The sequence below is a fragment of the Macrobrachium rosenbergii genome, chromosome 7 (assembly GCF_040412425.1).
Source record: "Macrobrachium rosenbergii isolate ZJJX-2024 chromosome 7, ASM4041242v1, whole genome shotgun sequence".
Classification (NCBI taxonomy): Eukaryota; Metazoa; Arthropoda; class Malacostraca; order Decapoda; family Palaemonidae; genus Macrobrachium; species Macrobrachium rosenbergii.
In genome coordinates, this window is record NC_089747.1 from 38,028,727 (window position 1) to 38,043,117 (window position 14,391).

The window sequence follows — 14,391 nt, forward strand, 5'->3', positions numbered from 1 at the left end:
GCAGAAACTTGTCTCTTCAAACCTCACGTCTTGTCCACAGACCTAAGGTAATGTGATCGGAAGTTGTTTGTCGACCACTGAGCTATATCCTACCTGTGCTTTTATTGTTCTCCTAAATCCTGCAACCATGTTCCTGTTCCTCTCCATCAGAGATTCTTGTGATTTTGATTGTGGTCAAATTGTGATCAATAGTGACGCATTTTAGTTTCATTCATATGCTTGTGTTTAAATGTAATCATTACATAAGACAGTGTCCTGGTGTTTTGCCTACATGAATTTTTTTTTATTTTACTCAGTTCCATTCGTATGCATTTAAATTTCCTGCTCTTGCAGATCCATGATTTCAAGTCCTTGTTGTGTGGTATCAACTGTAGATCAATGATGCCACCTTCCTGCACATCCAGGTACCATATCTGGTTAAGATATCCAGACTATAAACAGTGTGGTGCCCTCGCTCATTGTACCTCACTGTGCATCCTTTGGATCCTCCCTGAAAGGCCTAGTGTGTAAACATTTGCAGTTGTGGCTCTTTGATTGGGAACTTTGTGATTCTTTTGTGTAACATAATTCTTGACAGTGCCATGGAGCTCTATTGATAGCTCCTGTACACATTTTATCTTCTGATTGAATTAGTGAATTATACTATTTAGTGGACACCTTAAGTTTATCTCCAACCTTTTCATTACTCTAGTAATTTTGAGTATTTTTCACTTTTAACTTTCTCTGTTCATTGGAGCGCATCCACCCTCAGTCAATAGAAGTTATCAGAAATCCTAGTTAGAGCCACCATTCTAAAACACATGGCAGCACGAACATGAATATGTGTGTGTGTGTGTGTGTATTATATATATATATATATATATATATATATATATATATATATATATATATATATATATATATATATACACACACACACACACACACACACACACGCACACACACACACACACACATATATTTGTAAATCTACTGGTCACTTTTACTAGAGACATATGTAATTCTAATAGACATGCCCTCTCTTCTCAATTCTTCACCTTTTTGATATGTTGTAATGATAGTACATCAAACACAAGTTGAAAGAGATCTTAAGATTTGCCGGTTGCTGGAGACAACCCGGGTCATTTTCCATGCCAGGTCACATTGCCGACCGTGGCCAGGTCGGCAACGTGACCTCCTTGTGGTTAAGGTGACCCTGGTTCCAATCTCCCATACCGGCAAATCACAAGTCTCTTCAATTTCTCGTGTTTGGATGTCACGGCTTCAAAGAGTTACAAGCATATCCAAAAAGCGTGAAGAATCGAGAAGTTAAGAGGGCATTGTGGCTATTAGAATTAGAACACACACACACACACACACACACACACACACACACACACACACACACACACACACACATATATATATATATATATATATATATATATATATATATATATATATATATATATATATATATATGAACATATACCACATTATACACACACACACAGCATATATATATATTATATTATAATAGTCACATATATATATATATATATATATATATATATATATATATATATATATATATATATATATATATATATGTGTGTGTGTGTGTGTGTGTGTGTGTGTGTGTAACTGTCACGAAACATTCTTAGCATGCCTTATTTCAGTGGTTTTGAAAACATAAAATCATGGTTAAAATCTTTTAATGTTAACCTCGTTTTTTCCTATAATAACACACTAAAAGGAATGTTAATAGAAAATAGCCCTAAGGAAAACAACAACAAAATATATAAAATTCCATGTTTGGACTGTCCCTCTTTTTATATTGGGCAATCTAGCAAAGATTTAGATGTAAGTCACTCAAAAATGTTTTGCAACATGTTCCAGAAGTTTTCGTTCACCTAACAGTAATTTGTTCTTTTGATAGTTACAAGGAAATATAATTTTCTTATTCGATTTTGGTTATTAATCATATGGTTAACAATATAAAAAAGAATGGTGAGTGAAAAATTCATATTACGAAAAATGACGAAACATTTTGAAAAATTTCACTTCAGATGATTGGGCAAAAGAGTCAAAGAAGAACCCATATTTCGAATCCAGATAAAAGCTTATTGACTAATAAAGTAATATTGAATAATCATCAAATAAAGAAAGATATTCAACCATTATTGTTGTCAAAAACAAAAAAGAAAAAATCTCGTAACGTCGTACGTTATCGTGTGACTCTACATTCTGGCAGGAAAATTAAACTAAACTGTCTCGTCACATGCACCGATAAGATGGGCAACAGACTGCCGCACCACAATCATTACCTTGCATAAGACTAATGTCTCTATTGTAGACATTGCTCGGCAGCTTAGCGTAAATAAAACAACCATGTATAGAAGAATAAAACAATAGAGAGAACGAGGAAATATGATAAATTCATTGCAAAAAGTGGGGGACGGCCCCACTGTTGCACTACTGTTAAGGATCATCATTGGATGATCACTGAAGGAGCTCCACCTAACTCCCCTGACAAGCCGGTGTTGCCATAAAGAGAGAACATTACACTTTCCCTTCAAGTTGCTGCTCAAACCATCCGTAACAGGCTACATGAGACCAAAATATTATTTCATCATACTCCTGCCAGGAAACACTTCATATCAGCGATACACAAAGAATAGAGGCTAGGGTTTGCGTTAAAATATAATCCAGTGGCCGATGATTTCTGTAAGAATCATCTTATGCGAAGAGGAGGAGACATTCTCCACTGATGAGCATGGTAGTCTTCTTCACTGCTGGCATTTAGCTTTAACTAAATTAATGTTGAACTTCTTGCTAATTTTAATTCTTTAGAAACTTAGATAATAAGAAATACAAAAATAGGCGTTATATATACGGTGAACTTCATAAGATGCATCAAAATGATAGGCCTAAGTAGCAATGAAAGAAATGAGAAATTACACATGATAATGGCATTTTATATATATATATATATATATATATATATATATATATATATATATATATATATATATATATATATATATATATATATATATATATATATATATATATATATATATATATATGTGTGTGTGTGTGTGTGTGTGTGTGTGTGTGTGTGTGTGTGTGTGTGTGTGCATTTGACGCAATTATATTCTGTGTATTGCAAAAATAGACGTGAAATCTGTTGGTCTAGTTCAGTATATTTTATATTAAGTTTCACTAGTTCACAATATACATAGGATTAGTCATTAAAAAATTTGATTAATTGCAAGCAAATCTTTACAAAAGTCGTATTTGTTGATGTTAATAACACTAATAGTTCAACTTATAACAGTCGTAGGCCTATGTCTACAAAGTTCACACATATGAAGGAGATAAAACAACGATAGTGATGGCAGTTGGAGATGAAAATATTAAAATATAAGAACAGCGATGACCTCTGAAGTATTATAAAGTAACACAACAGTAAGCAGACAGCAGTATCAGAAAAAGCCCTGTTTAAGGAAACTGCAGGTAATTTCTCGGACCTACTACTATAGTGTTCAGTTGTTTCACACGCTTACAACTGAGTTGGCAAATAGCGCCAGATGTCGCTATTATAAGCTGTTGTCCGAAAACTTTTGAAGTATGTTGCAAAACTTTTTTGAGTGATTGTACATATTAAGCAACATAAGTACTCAGTGTGTATTAAGCAACATAAGTATTCAGTCAAAACTGGACAAACATCTAATGCAATATTCATTCATTTAAGTGAAAACTCTCACAGGATAAACTGGACTGAAAGTTCAGTGATTGCCAGATTGAAAGATTTCTCTTCAAGAAATCTATTGGAGTCCACTATTATACAGCTTACTTCCAGCTGTAATTTTAACCTTAGCCCTGGCATGTATTATTTGGACCCTTGTATTAGAAAAATTTTCAAGAATGACCTAAAAGATAAAATCACTGACTTAATTACAAATTAGTTACCTTATACACTATATTTTCCATGTATTCGTATGTTTAATGTAATTTTTTATTTGTAAAAATTATCATCTTGCAAAAATTGTTATTGTTTACAAAAAAGATAATTACTTTGTTGTACTAATATTTTTTGGTGGTCAGTCACCCCATTGTGTAATCTTTTAATTTTCCTGTCCCTGCTTCTGAACGGTTGATCATAATCCTTTGTAAAACCTCTTAAATATTTAACCCTCTTTTGGCAGTTCCACTAATTCTTCAATTGTGTTGGATTCCAGGTACATATTTTTTCCTTTGTAATCCCCACCTCTCATTTATGTGAACTTTCTTTGTAAACTTACTTTTACATTTCTTCAGTCTGCTAAGTAAAGGACGACAGACAGTCAAAGGCCTCGTTCACTCCAGTGTTTCTGTATCTTTCGTGAATTATATATATATATATATATATATATATAAGCTATATATAATATATATATACGATATATATTTATCTTATGCAAGATATATAGTTTAATTTAACTTTTATGGGCAAATGTTTAGGTATTACATGTACCCATGAAACAGATATATATCCACAGACCCTGATTTCCACGAATACCTAAAAGCTCCACAGTAATATTCAACTGATAGTTTTCTAGGCTTAGCTTAGGCCAGCCTCATGCCATTACGGGCCCCTGTTCAAAAGCAGCCGTAGGTGTGGCAAGATGAAAGAGAATAAAATGTTTGTTATGAACCTCTGGAGTCTAACGACCTAGAAAAACTGTTCGATACAAAAGTAATGTTTCAGGTATTGCGTATGGAGAGGTGGCCATGGTGATAAATCCTTTTATGGGCCATGTTCAAAACAAAATAATCTTTACCAAATTTCGCAATAGACCTTAGGGCTGGGGTGTAGTACGAGAGGTGTTTGTCACAATATGACCTGGATGCCACACGGAAAGTTAATGACCTTTTTTTTTAATTCAAGGCATAATTTGTTATTAACTGTTAAGGAGGTAATTAATATTCCTGTACATAATTCTAGGAACGAAGTAAAGTTGAGTTATGGTTCAGTTATAAGTTGAAAAAATAATACGATGGGAAAAGTCACCATGATTTTAATTCACGACTTTGTCATTACCGAAAAGGATTGCTTTACATTTTCCTTTTAAGAGAAAAACTTACAATGTAAATTTTTTTCTGTTGTGGTAGGAAGCCCTATGTAATTTCCTTTGATCTCAGATAATAAGAGGAAAAAAGCTGTGAAATTACGTTCTCTTTGCATACTTGTTTTCTTGGGTTGTGTTTTGCGGATTTGCGTCTGGCGAGTGCTAAGGGGAACTGTCTTAAACTTAATTGCTTAAGGTTGTTCAGTTTAATTAATAACAAATAATAATATAATGCTATTACTTGCTGACAAAAACGACTATGAAAAAATTCAGTTTATGTTACATTTCTGCGATTTGCGAAAGTAGTAATAACGGGAAAATGAAGGAGCACCGGGAACACAACTTGCTGTCTATTTGTATAGTCTTTTATGCTGATTTGGTAAGTAAATGTGTTTCCACCTATTCATGCGATTACAAAATATTTTTCTTTTTACCTCGATATAAATAAATGTTTGGCTTTATTACTTTAAAATTTACATGAATCCAGTAAAATTTCATAGTTTAGGTAGATGTCTTTGTGCTGAATTTATCTGAATCTATGAACGTGAATTATAACACATTCAAAGTAAAAAGTAACAGAATTTTTGTTGTATTTAAGTATATCATGGGCATATTTTCTTTAATAATAAGCCCATTACAGATCACAACTGAATGAGTTGGATATATATATATATATATATATATATTGTATATATATATGGTGTGATAAAATATATAATAAGATGCGTATTATATAATATGTATATATGAGCTATCATTAATAGGTAATATTAATGGATTAAGTACACCCACTCACGTATCATAATATATAATACTATTTCAGCATTATATATATACATATTATATATATATATATACCGCCGACTGCTCATATGTGAAATGTACTGTGTGTGAGTGTGTGTGTGTGTGTGTGTGTGTGCCGATATATTTATCACTTTAAAATATTCTATATATATATATATAATTCCCCATCATATATATATATATATATATATATTAAATGACATTTATATATATAAATCACGTGTGATAAAAATTTCATGTGTACGTGCTTTCTTTTGTACATGGAGGGTCATTTCTCATGCTTGAGGTCTTTGATGAAGCTTCAAGTACAGAGACTTCCCGCTCATTCACGGGTAAATAACCGTTGGAGATGGAACACGAATGCACACGACCGGGACGGATTTCCTGATGCTTTCAGATACGAGAACCGCTCGGTGGATTTACGATCAACATATTTCATACTCCTTTAAGCACTAAAGACACTCACTGACGCCAAAAGTACTTTCAAATTCTACTCAGGAAAGATGGCACCAGAACGCAACGCACTACAAGAAAAATGAAGAGATGTGAACCTTATCCGTAAGACTCCCTCTGGCTGACTGAGACTCGCTGACTTGTCTGACCTCTTCTTGGCTACCACTCGGTAGTCCTCACCCCACCATGCCCTCTCCCTCAAGCACACCGCCGCGCCGCTCTCATCGAGCCTCCATGTTCCTCATCTAACAGTCCCTCCGAGCTATACTTCTCTCTCTCTCTCTCTCTCTCTCTCTTCGTAGCCTAAGGAAGTTTCCTACTACAGTTCTTTTCCGTCCTTTCTTTCCTGCTCATCATCATCAATAACATCATGTTCTCAGAGGCAGAATTTCCCTCTCTCTCCTCATTTTCCTCGTGATGTTTAGTTTTTTTTTTACTATGTATGTTAGTTCTGTTATCAATTTATATTGTACATGTCCACGCAACACTTAATTGTTATTTTGTATTTTTACCTTGACTCTCAGCAAATTCTCTTTTTTACCTTGATTTATCCGAGCATTTTATTTTCTGGTTTGCCTTGTCTAAGTTTTCTTTCTTTTTTTAATCCAAAGATGATCTTGCATTTTTTTGCAAAGCCACAGGTTTCTTCTTATCCCAAAGATTCTTTGGAATTTTGGCTGAATATGTTTGTTCCCTTTAAAAGGGGATCCTATTTTGTTTGTCGAGCAAATTAACTGTGTTGTAACAGTGAATAAAAGAATTTGAGTAAAGTGTGTTCATGTGGCTAAGTATATGTCTGTTTGTCACAAGATTGCTGTCCTAAATACACTTTTCACACACAGGACACCACACACAATACACATAAGAACCACACATAAGAACCTATTTAGAACCAGTTCTATATATATATATGGAAGGAACATTAGGAATATATTGTTTATACCATGTATCCTCCTATATATATATATATATATATATATATATATATAGTCATATATTCCCTCAACCCTAACCAGAAATATATTCGTCCGTCTATATATAAATATATAGTTCATATAAGAGTAGGCCAGGGTTTATTAACCTATATATATGTATCATATATGTATTAGCCTATGCCCAGGATTGAACTGTTATATATATATATCTGATAATGTCCTAAAATATATATGGTAGCCTATATATATATATCAGGATAATGATATATCAAGCCACATATATATATATACCAGCTTTATATAAAAAATTATTACATTATATATATATACCTCTCTTGGTGGCTCAGTGGTCTATATATACTGGAGTCGTTGGAAGGTACTGTGTATATATCAAGACCCAGCGGTACTGATCCACTTCTTTAAAATTGCCATTATATATATTCCCCATCGGGGATATTCCCTGATATATATATTGGACATTAAACGTATATATTGTATACATATATATATATATATATATATATATATATATATATATATATATATATATATATATATATATATATATATATATAATTTATATATATATATATATATATATATATATATATATATATATATATGTATAATATATATATATATATATATATATATATATATGTATAATTTATATATATATATATATATTATATATATATATATATATATATATATATATATATATATATATATATATATATATATATATATATATATATATATATATATATATATATATATATATATATATATATATATATATATATATATATATATATATATATATATATATATATATATATATGTGTGTGTGTGTGTGTGTGTGTGTGTGTGTGTATGTATTGTTAGGTATATGGGTCTTAGGTTTATTTGAAAGGTTATTATACCTAATTAGGTGCAGATACGGCCAGTCATTCATAGTATTGAATGGGTTTTGAAGTTTATCTGTAACAGTTGGGAGTAAAGACAATGGGGACAGTTAGTCCTCTAAAAGCTTGTAACTTTTATGAATAAAAACTCATTAGAAACTGTCATGTTTAAATGAGATCACTATAAATCTTCATATATTTTTTTTTTTATATATATTGGCCTATATTCGTATATATATATATATATATATATAAATAGACGCAATGTGAAGTGGTCCTGTACTGTATATGTTAAAGACATGTTATATATATATATATATATTCGTATATATTCAAACTATATATATATAATATATATATATAATATCCGTATATAAATAAACTATCATTTAACATGTAGGTAGTACACACACACAATGTAAACTAAAAACAATTTTGATACCGTATCGTCTAGAATATGAATATATATATGGGGTGGGATAGATATATATATTCAGCTCTAGACGTAAAATAGCCCATTATCATTATAATACAAATCTTCATTATCTTTTGCGATATCCTATATGATATATATCCAGATATATTCCGTAAAAAATAAAAATATTATTTTGTTGTATATAGCTATTTCTTCTATATATATATAAATAAAATTATAGATTGACTTTAGTATATCGTATTTGGGATATGCTAGTGTTGGGACAATTTATATAAAACAACAAATATTATAGTTTTAACTATAAAATAATATCCTATACTATTTATATATATATAGAACTATATATAACACGATATATTAATTCCAAATTTTATATATATATAAAATCAAAAATATATATGACAATGAAATTAAACATTTCATTAACAGGATTTTTTTTACCGTAACTTTATCTCTTCTTGACGGGCATATATATACTATATATCTGTAACTCTATATATTTTCTTCAGTTTATTTTTTATTATATATATATATATTCGAGTATATCATCTATTATAGCTGCTCAAGTAGCAAATACCTGTGCTGGCATATATGGCTTACCTTCAACATGTACAGTACATTACTGGTATATATATATAATGACATGTTAAATATATATTTCTAAGCAGTTATATATACCTATAGTTATTTTATATATATAAACCAGTAGCTGCATATATAATATGTCTAGCTATAATCTTGACCACTGATCAACAAGGGTAATTTTTTTATATATAAATATATAATTTATCGTTATATATATATATATACATGGGCATATATGTGACTGCTGCATGATATATATATAGTATATCCTCCTATCTCATATTTCTAAATATAAAATAAAACCAGTAAAAAACAAAATATAACTCATATATAATCATATAAAGGCCAAAGATATACCATAATGATCCTTCATTAATGTATCCCAGTCTGTATATACTTTAGTTCATATATATTGTCTATAAATCAATTCTGTATTATATATAACATTTATACGATATGTTTCACATTTCTCACCTATCATAGTTAAGTACATATCTCCACATTTCTCACCCTATCAGGTCTGTACCATGAAATAGATAAACAATACACATGAACAAAGGATTTACTCAAATTCTTTTATACACTGTAGAACGCACTTAGTTAATTTGCTCGACAAATTCAAAATACGGATCCCCTTTTAAAGGTAACAAACACATTCCGAGCCAATCATCATTCCAACAGTCGTCTTTGGGATAATAAGAAGAAAACCTGAGGAGAAAAAATGCAGATCATCTTTTGAGGATTAAAAGAAAGAAACATTGTTAGACAAGGCAAAGCAGAAAATAAAATACTCGGATAAATGAGAGAGAGAGAGAGAGAGAGAGAGAGAGAAAGAGAGAGAGAGAGAGAGAGTCTATTAATTAGTTGCGTGGACGGTAGAGTAGATTGATAAAAGAAGTAACATACATAATGAAAAAAACTAAACATATCACGAAGAAAATGAGGAGAGAGAGGGAAATTCTGCCTCTGTGTGGGCAACGGATTCTTGCGATCAAGCTGCAACCAGGAATAGTTGCGAAATTTGGATGGCAGTCAGTAAAGGGTATTCTGGCATAGATTTGCAAACCGGGCAGGATATGTCGGCTCCTGGAAGAGAATTCCGGAGTTAGTAGAAGCCTGGGGGGGGGGGTTGCAAATGAAACCTCCCTTGTTAATAAACAAAGCACAATGAATCTACTTACTATGGAGGAATTGACCACTTGAGTTACTTAAATTAATTTGCCCTTAATTTGCACTATGGAGGGAATATTTGAATACTTATCACTGAATTGTATTAGGTTGATTTCAAAGCAAATCATGGGGTGATTCATGGGCTGCTCGAAGTAGGGTGACTTAACAAAGGGGCTACTTTTTTAGGAGGAAGAAAATTGAGGTTTGGAGAAATAAAAAAAAACAAGGAATTTCACGACGAGAAAAGGAGCTAGCTTATTGACTAATTGAGGTTGACGTACCTGCTGCTTGTAGATGTTTTGCGCTGAACATTTGAGGCTTGGCCAGTCATTGTGGTTAGTTTTCCTCCAGCGTAAAAATGGAAGGAAAAGAGTTTGCACATCTGTTCAAAGATTCTGCGCGAAATCACTTCTCAAACCCAGTGCATGCCTTCCAGCTTGTTTGCTATAAAGAAGTCTAGGCCTAGATCGATCTGCAAAGAGTCTTACAGCCCAGCAAAAGGGTGGAGAAAAGTGGGTCTTATGATTAAGTACTTAGAGGTTAAAACATCTATCTCACAGCCTGGATGGAAACCCATCCCTAGGGTCTCCATTCAGACATGAGTTCAAACAGCGCTAGCTGTCCTTTCTTATTTCAAAATACTCTTGGTCTGCCTCGCCTGCCATGTTTCCTTGGCTTAACAGTCAAATGAAAGGTGAAATTATTCCCTGAATAAATTAATTCCTAGCTGTCTGACGAGGGAGGAATAGAAATCTTTAACAGGTCCCCCTTTGGAAAGGCCTTCACACCCTTTTGTACATGAAGATCTTGTTTTTGATAGTAATTCCTCCCGACTGGGCAGCTAGCAATCCTACATAAATTGTGCTTTCTACTGCAATGTTAAGGGACTGTCTAACGACTAAGGGGGTTCTGAGTTGGCCAACTTACAGGCCTAACCTTTCGTTTTTTAGACACTTTGCTAACTGTCTCTGACGACAGAAGAACTTTACTCTAAAATGCACATACTAAATACCTAACCTAACCTACTATCCTATTCCTCTGGTACTGAAATAAATTGGCACTGATGAATGGCACGCAATGAATTATGATTGGCACAATTGTTTGATTAACACTTTCTCACATTGAAACATGAATAACCTGAAGGGTAAATCCCAGTATACAATTAAGTAAGGTATCAGTTTGAGTCTGGAGTGGGTTTGAAGGAGGCTAGTTAGAAAGATGTTAGTGTTACGAGTGCCTAAGGGGTTAGTTGTTAATACTGCTGGGTAAGAGGTCACACAGGCTACCTCCTCTAGGCAGGTGCCACGAGTGCCAAGAAGAGCTTAGGGCTCTGATTTGTTAAGTGGATTTCTTCAGCCCCTTCTTCTTCTTCGGGGGCCTCCAAGGTCTCGCTAGGCCCTTCCTAGAAGGCGATGAGGGTGCCGACTCTGAAGAAAGGCCAGGAGCTCCATCAGGAGCAGGATCAGGGGCAGCCTCAGTGGCTATGGGCTGGTCTCCTATTTCGGCTGTTGCGACAACTGTTGTGGGAATAGAACCAGCATCTGCATCCTGGCCAGATAGTTCCTGGTCGACCAGAAAAGAGGTAGTGTCCAGGCTTGCCAGAGGGTCATCCTCGGCAGGCAGAGGAGTGTGGGAAGAATAAACATCAAGGGGTCAGAGGCTCACACTGGGCAACGATCATGGTTGTGAGGTTTGGTAGATCTCCCGCAGGAGGATCTTGATCAGGTTCTAGATCCTCACTTTGACCAGATACTAGAAACCTCCTAATAAATATATTAAGACTGAATACTCTGAAGGTACAGTGATCCCATAAAACTTACTTATCTCTTGAGAAAATCAGTGTAACTTTATCAAGTTATGGGTGAGGTAACAACTAACAAGTTATAAACAGACTGGTGGAAAATGGGTATCACTTCAACAAACGCTATAACTGTTTCCCTGGTTCTGTTTCACCCAGATATGTCTCAGGTGAACAAACAGATGTATCACTTGCCTTGTACACATTCATTAATTTCTCTAATAATTGGTGGTCAAAATGAAACGCTGGGCTTTTAAAACTTTAAACAAACAGGTTTATTTCTAAGTTCAAAAGTTATATGCAGAGTTCACAATCTCAAAAAGATTTACTATTAATTGATTTAAATATTTCTTAATCAAGTTTAATTCACAAAACTTTAATTTATTAAGAAATCAATTTTGTTAAGCAAGATTCAAACCATTAAGTTTCACTAAAGTTTTAAACATATACCTGATTAATCAAACCCAACACAAGTGTTCACTAAAACATTAATAAATGGGAGTCAACACAGGTATTCACTGAAATCTCAATAATAAGTATGCACTAACAAAATGTTAAGCAATCACCAACACAAAACTTTGTAACACACTGTGTAATTTAAAATCAGAGCAATATGATAACACAGACATATAAGAATGAAATATGCAAAATGGAAGTATACCAAGAGCAATTTCACCAAGACAAAAGTATGTTTAAAGATTATATCAATCTTTCAAAAGATTACCTTCACAAAAAAAAAAAAGTTAAACTCACGTCTTTCTAAGACTTTCTCAAAGACAACACTGCCAAGTCACAATGACATGCACAATGATATATAATTAGCAGCAAGACACATTAGAATTCACTATAAGAGATATTATTCACCTCTTATCAAAATAATAATTCTCTTTTACCTAGAACATCACTTCATCTCTTAATATAACAAAAACTAGTAAACATCACATTACCTTTACCAGTATTACACCATTATACACTTTCCACAATGCTTGCACAATATAAACACCTTAGATCACATCTTACAAAATGAACACACTTGTTGGGCTAGTTTAACAAAACTTTTACAAATATGAGAGCAACCAGTGAACCCCTTTTACATGAATGGTAATTTGAGGGAGAGAGAGAGAGATAGGACCTATTGCCAGCAGCCCCTTTCCTAACTGCCTGACTCTGGTTCAATACTGCACTTTTATCTCTAGTCCCTCCCAGAATACATGATACATAAAGTGTACATACATTATACATACAGGTATACATGTATGGTATACATACAGGGAATTCTAAGGTCCAGAAGGAAATATGCCAGGGCTCTTATCAATGACTGACATCATCCGCTGGACACTCAAACATTTGAACAAAGAAAAAGAAGTGCTTTTGGACCCAAACCTGCTCGCTGTCAGCATGTCAACTTGAACTCTCTCTCTCTCTCTCTCTCTGTTCCTCATTCCATTACTCAAGATCATGGAAAAGCATAAGCATAGACACAGTTAATAACCATGGAACAGACACATGTAATAGGCAATTCGCCGATTGGCTGTCAAATTCATCAGATAAGACAAGAGGGCCTCTCGCCTTTCTCCAAACACGACTTCGTCCAAACACTTATGTCAATACAGGATGTGATAAGCGATAAGAATAAAATATAATCACTCTCTCTCTCCCTCTCTACAACACGTTTTAACACTCTGTACAAAATTCCGATACACTGCACCATATATTAAACAAATGGAAAAAACACACCAAGACACTTTAAGATTACATGATACATGATTTATCTGTAAGAAAAAGACATTTTAAAATCAGATTATTACAACAAATGACGAATCTGCAAGCAAAACGTCAAAATTTTCACAGAGATACATATTACACTTGTAAAATGATTTTATATATTATGACACCTTATAATATTCCTCCCCTAGAAGATTAATTATCCCGGGTTTGAATACACCGATTCAGAACGGGATAAATAATCTACAATTACACTGCTCTCTCCAAAAGTGTTCTCTCTCTTTACTCAACAAGATTATACAATCAATCAGGGAAATTATTTTAGCTGAAAAACTAGCACAGAACCGGTAGTAAAGTCTAAGAACATTCACAAATCTTTGTATCTCTTTCACCACTCTAGAGCAAACTCTGCTTGCCAAATATTATCAAGTAATTGATCAATAAGAGGTAAGGGATAATTATCAGCTACACTGATGGAATTCAG

General features: G+C 33.2%; 1 long non-coding RNA gene across 1 annotated transcript in view; it reads right to left on the reverse strand.

Annotated features, from left to right (window-relative positions):
- LOC136840308 (uncharacterized) overlaps positions 1-6,469 on the reverse strand; it is a 222,224-nt gene extending 215,755 nt beyond the window's left edge. The window contains exon 1 of the long non-coding RNA XR_010853577.1: positions 6,449-6,469. This is a non-coding gene — a long non-coding RNA (uncharacterized lncRNA). The remainder of the gene's footprint in view (positions 1-6,448) is intronic.
- Between the last annotated feature and the right edge of the window lie 7,922 nt (positions 6,470-14,391).